The 6,303-nt window shown below is 56.3% G+C and overlaps 1 pseudogene; it reads right to left on the bottom strand.

The window, feature by feature from the left end:
• Positions 1-259: 259 nt before the first annotated feature.
• On the bottom strand, positions 260-371 carry LOC144951508 (U6 spliceosomal RNA; annotated as a pseudogene).
• Between the last annotated feature and the right edge of the window lie 5,932 nt (positions 372-6,303).

The following is a 6,303-nucleotide window of genomic DNA, read 5'->3' as shown; positions in this document are numbered from 1 at the left end:
ATTCACACGCGCGTTCTCTCACACACACACACACTCACACACACACTCACACACTCACACACTCACACACACATTCACACACACACATTCACACGCGCGCTCTCTCACTGCCAGTGTGTAAACCACCGCGCAAACAGCCCCGTGGCACGGCGAGAGCGGCAGGGGATTGAGGGAGTGCGAGTGGTTAGCGGGAGGAAGGATCGACCACGTTCCAGAGGAGAGAGAGAGAGCGAGATGAGAGAGGGGGGGGGGTGAAGAGAAAGAGGGGGGGGGGGGGGCTCTTCACGAGGGAGCGTGCCATCCTTGCGCAGGTGCCATGCTCATCTTCTCTGCATCGTCCCAGAGTGAGTGTCTGTCCTGTCGGAGCGAAAGGGGGGAGAGAGAGAGCAGGGGAGGAGAGGGGAGAGATGATTGAGAGGATAGAGCGAGAAACATCCTCCTAAGGTTCAGCCTCCACTTCTCCCCGACGGTCCTCATCTTTGGATACCAAAAAGGGCGACGGACCCCAACATCTTCAGGGGCCGGTCAACGTGCTCGTCGGCTACGCCAAGCTCGCCACACACAGAGCGAGGAAGGTGGCCCTGGAGGGGAAACGTCCGGCCAGCAGCCTGGGCATCTCCCGCGCTCTGGTCGGAGCCAGGGTGTGTGGGCTGGAGTTCCGCCATGCGGCGCGGCTGACCCACGCCGTGCCGGCCTTCAAGGAGCAGTGGGCGCTGGAGGAGGCCGTGTGCTCGGTGGCAGATGGTGTGGAGCTCTGCATGCAGAATGAGCTACCCGTCGGAGGCCGTCGGACTGCGAGAAGGGCTGCGTGCAGAACGAGAGAGAGCGAGAGAGTGAGCGAGAGAGTGACCGAGAGAGTGAACGAGAGGTGGGGGTTTACATAAAGCAAAGTTATTTAAAAAAAAATACGAAATGATGAACGAAGCAAAGTGCCGACTACACCGAGCATCTTCTTGTTTCCACTGATCGTAAAAAAGAAAGAGGGGAGAGAGAGGGGAGGGGAGGGGAGGGAGAGGGGTGAGAGAGCTGATAGAGAGAGGGAAGGGTTAAGAAGAAGGAGAGCAGAGCGTGACATCTTTGGTGAAATCTTTCATTTAAACAGGGGAGGAGGGGGGGCACATAAAGCAAAGCATTGAGAAAAAACCTAACTGATGAACGAAGCAAAGTGCCGACTACACCGAGCATCTTCTTGTTTCCTCTGATCGTAAAATGAGAGAGAGTGAGTAAGAGAGGGGTGGGGGGATAGGGAGCGCACGATGGGTCAATGGCATCGCTGTGGGACCTCTGCGTGAAGGCGTCAGCTGTTCTGACAGCACCACGTGGGGACACGCGTCACCGCTGTGTCGGTGTCTCCACGTGAGCTGGGACACCGCCTGGGCACGACAACAACCACAACAACAACAACCAGCAACGTAGAGGCACGTCGATTGTTAGACATCGTGGCACGCTGGTCAGTGCGAGTTGTTGGACGCGGGTAAAGGGTGGAGGAGGTATTAACTACACATGCATACAACATGCATACAACATGCATACAACGGCTTTCGCCCCCCCCTTCCCTCTATCTCTTCCCGCGTGTGATTTCGAGTCCACGTGCTCCTCCCTCCCTCCCTCTCAATGGCCACTCAGTCCAAGCGTTCGGTTGTTTGTCCCTGTCCAGTTTGCGTTCCATTTTCTTCGTCCATGCCCATCGCCTCCCGGGTCTCGGGCGAGTCGCGGCGTGCACGCAGCGTGGGGTTGGTTCGTCCGCGGACAGAAAGGCAACTTGGAAGGCGTCGCAGAAGCCACGCGTCTCCACGACGTCCCCTCCCCTACCCCTCTTATCTCCACGACGTCCCCTCCCCTACTCCACGCGTCTCCACGACGTCCCCTCCCCTACTCCGCAATGTCCCTCCCCTACTCCACGTGTCCCTCCCCTACTCCACGACGTCCCTTCCCCTACTCCACGATGTCCTTCCCCTACTCCACGATCTCCCCTCCCCTACTCCACGATGTCCTTCCCCTACTCCACGCATCCCCACGACGTCCCCTCCCCTACTCCACGCGTCTCCACGATTGTTCTTCCCCGGTCTGCCTGTGCCGTGATAAATACGCGCGGTCTTGAGGTGGAGGCGCATCTAGACGACGCCGCCGCCGTCGCGATAAATCCACGGCGCGTTGCGTTTTTTTTTTGGGCTCAAGGTCACGCAAATCCGCGCTCCATCTCTCGCGTCAAAAATAATAATGATTCCAGAGCTCCGTCTCCGTGCCGGGCTGTGACCCGCCACTCGCTATTCGTCCGACACGCGAATAGAAACACATAGATGATAATACATCGTGCTAATATATATTCATATATTATACAGAGAACACAAAAACACACACAAAGATCCCCCCTATAGCCTGCTACGGACTGTTGGGGCAAGTGCTGTTAGCGAGCGCCTATGAAGGCCGGCACGGCACACGACGCAACGAGGGAGCCGAGTGGGTCTGGCCAGCACCACGCCCGGCCGCCTTTGTCTCCCCTGCTTTGACGGGTTACACAACACCGCGCCAGATGCTAGTTTGAGGCTGAGCCGACCTAGGGGTAGGTGGGGGGGAGGGCGGCAAAGGCACTCGTAGAGACAAGGCATTGCGTGAGTCGACATTACGATGCTCATCAATCGGCCAACACATTTGCAACGACGAAGCTGGCAGGGCTATCCACGAAGCGAACCCTTCATCTGCAAGTGCCGCTCAGCCATCCACGGGGGGGAGGGGGGGAGGGGTGGGGGGGGTCTCTCCTCCGTCGATATCCAACCTGTGTATTTGAGCAGCATGGTCTCAGCAGGAACGCCTCGCCGATGAAACGCCGCGTGTCGAATACGGCTCTGGAGGGAGTCCGTTTTTGTGTTTTATTCCTTGCGTAGAGCAAATGCCACCAGAGTGGTTTTGCACTTCCACGAGAGGCCGTTGCGGGCTGCCGGGTCTGGCGTGGTGTTCACGACAATCACGCGGAGGCTTTAGACAACGCGGAGGGGCGACCAGGTAAACATTGCAACGTTGGAGGTACGTTGGGGCAAACGTTGGTGGAACGTTGGAGTGGGGGGGGGGGCACACAGAAGCCACGTGGTTTACAGGGGACTGGGGCTGATTTAGATGTACTCTACAGGAGATGGATTTGCCTACTACACGATGACACTCCACTGTGTTGAGTTATCATTCGTGGCCAGGTCGCTTCGGAATAAACAGATAACCGGCTCAGTGGGAGAACAGACAAACTCCAGCCAAACACTCTAAACGCGTGCTGTTTCTAAATGTGGAGGGAAACACCGGAGGACCCGGAGAAAAATCCACGCGACCACGGGCAGAGAGAGGCACGCAGACTCTAAATATACATCAGCAGGCGTCAGGGTCGGGATCAAACCCACGTCCTCCTGTATGCCGGGCGATGTAGTTAACATCTCCTAGCCACCGTGATGATGATGAGGGAGAGAGACCCGCAAACTCCAAATATACAGCAGCAGGCGTCAGGGTCGGGATCGAACCCACGACCTCCTGTGTACCATGCGATGTAGTTAACATCTCCTAGCCACCGTGATGATGATGAAAAAGAGAGACACGCAAACTCCAAATATACAGCAGCAGGCGTCAGGGTCGGGATCGAACCCACGGCCTCCTGTGTACCATGCGATGTAGTTAACATCTCCTAGCCACCGTGATGATGATGAAAAAGAGAGACACGCAAACTCCAAATATACAGCAGCAGGCGTCAAGGTCGGGATCGAACCCACGACCTCCTGCACACCAGGCGAGGTAGTTAACATCTCCTAGCCACCGTGGCGATGATGATGAGAGAGAGAGACACGCAAACTCCAAATATACAGCAGCAGCAGGCGTCATAGTCTGGATCGAACCCACGACCTCCTGCACACCATGCGAGGTAGTTAATTATGGTCACTGATTAAATTCGACGTGTGCACGAAATTAGTGCATCCGTTACCTCCATTAATTTTCTTTAAAATATCTCCGACTGCACCATTTAGAATCTCCCGCGAGACATCGACGCCAAATCCCACCAGAGACCTCCCGGCCCAATCCGGGACGGTTGGCAACCGGCACTCGACTCAGCGTGCCCGGGTGGCACATTCGCGGTGATTGATGATGATCACAAACAAAGGTGAAGCTGCTATTAAGTCAGCTGGCAAACTGCGCGATGAGCTCAGACTTGAAGTCGTCGTATTTGCAGATGTTATTAAAGCTGCTGATTGAGATTCAGGCACGAGAGATAATCTATTGAGTGTGCGTGTGTGTGCGTGTGGGGAGCGGTGGCGCAGTGGTGAGCGCACTGCGCGGTGAACCCGGCGACCCGAGTTCGATGACAAGTATCTGGAGCGGGCCCTGGGCTTCACCTAGGTCGACTCGGCCTCAAATGAGTACCGGGCGCGATGTGTACATGGCACTTGCGATTTACACAGCGCCTCCAATTAGCACGGTTGGCCACGTATGGTGCGAAAGAAGTTCACCGTATGCAAACATCGCCACTAGGGATACAAAGGTGGCCGGGCATGGTACTGGCTACCCACCCCACGTGTGCCGTGCCGGCCTTCATAGGTGTTGCTCGCTTACAGCACTTGCCCCTACAGTCTGAGGCTACACGGGGGATCTTCGTCTTGTGCGTGTGGGGAGCGGTGGCGCAGTGGTTAGCGCGCTGCGCCCACTCACGGCCACCAACAGCAGTAGCGACTATTTGAACAGGTCGCAAGCCTCCCGCTAGGTCGACTCAGCCTCAAATTTGTATCCTTCCGCGATGTGTAAACATCGCCACTCGGTGCTCATACTTAAGGCTGAGTCGGCCTAGAGGAGGGGTCGGGGGCTTGCAGGATCCGGCTAAAATATTCGCTGTCACCCTTTTTATCGATCGTGAGCGGGAATTGAACTCGAGTCGCCGGGTTCGTAGCGCAGTGCGCTAACCAATGCGCCACCGCTCCACCGCCACATCACTGTCACCACCACCACCACCACATTACGCGTGGTGCAGCACGTTAATAGGTGCTCGCAAACACCACTTTGCCCCACTCCCCATAGCCATTGACAGCTGGGCCCGCGCTGAACGCGTTCGTGCCTTTGCGTGTCAAATTGTAACTCGTGGTGCAAGGGGGAGGGGAGGGGGAGGGGAGGGGGAGGGGGAGGGGAGGGGGAGGGGGAGGGGAGGGGGAGGGGAGGGGGGAGGGGAGGGGGAGGGGAGGGGAGGGGAGGGGGAGGGGAGGGGGAGGGGAGGGTTGGTAGATTCACGGTGAGACGGGTGGTGGAATTAATGTCTGATAAACGGAGGCGAAGCACCCGGATAATTATTTCTGACATCAGATAAGAGGGGAGTTGAGGAACAAAAGGCATCTCTTTCTTTTTTTTTGTAGCCACGTGAGCAGCACCGATTCGCGAATAGACACACACACACAAAAAGCAGAAGACAAAAATCACGCGTATAGCCTTAACAGGCTGTCGGGGCAAGTGCTGCTGTTAGCGAGCGCCTTTTAAGAGCGGCAGGGCACACGAGAGGGGGTGATGTGGCCAGAAACCCACGCCCGGCCCGTATTTGTCTGAGACGCCGCGATGGCGAGATGTTGATTCCCTCGCCTGGTGTACAGGAGGTCGTGGGTTCGATTCCAACCCTGACGCCTGCTCCTGCTGTATATTGGGAGTTTGCGTGTCTCTCTCATCATCATCACGGTGACGAGGAGATGTTAACTACCTCGCCAGGTATGCAGGAGGTCTTGGGTTCGATCCCGACCCTGACGCCTGCTGCTGTATATTTGGAGTTTGCGTGTCTCTCTCTCATCATCATCATCATCACGGTGGCTGGGAGATGTTAACTACCTCGCCTGGTGTACAGGAGGTCGTGGATTCTATCCCGACCTGACGCCTGCTGCTGTTGTATATTTCGAGTCTGCGTCTCTCTCTCCCCGTGATCACGTGGATTTTTTTTCCGGGTCCTCCGGTTTTCCCCTCCACATTTAGAATCAACATCACCACGCGTTTAGAGTCTTTGGCTGCTATGAATGTGCACGCAATGATGGTGACGAGGCACCTGGCTGAGCTGTCATTTGTGATTGCCAGGCCACGCCTGAAATAGCGCTACATAGCTCAGTGGGCCTTACCTGGTGAAAAAAGTGTTTAATTTTAGTCTCCCTGGTAGCGATGTTTACCCACCGCACCAGCTACTCGTTTGTTTAAGGCCGAGTCTACCTAAGGGGGGGGGGCAAGACGGGTTCAAATAATCCTCACTGGTTGTGAGTGGGAATCGAACTCGGGTCGCCGTGTTCGAAGCGTAGCGCGCTCGCCACTGCG

Source organism: Lampetra fluviatilis, chromosome 62 (assembly GCF_964198595.1).
Source record: "Lampetra fluviatilis chromosome 62, kcLamFluv1.1, whole genome shotgun sequence".
Taxonomy (NCBI): domain Eukaryota; kingdom Metazoa; phylum Chordata; class Hyperoartia; order Petromyzontiformes; family Petromyzontidae; genus Lampetra; species Lampetra fluviatilis.
Note: the sequence above shows the minus strand (reverse complement) of the source record. Positions and strands in the feature narration are given on the sequence as shown.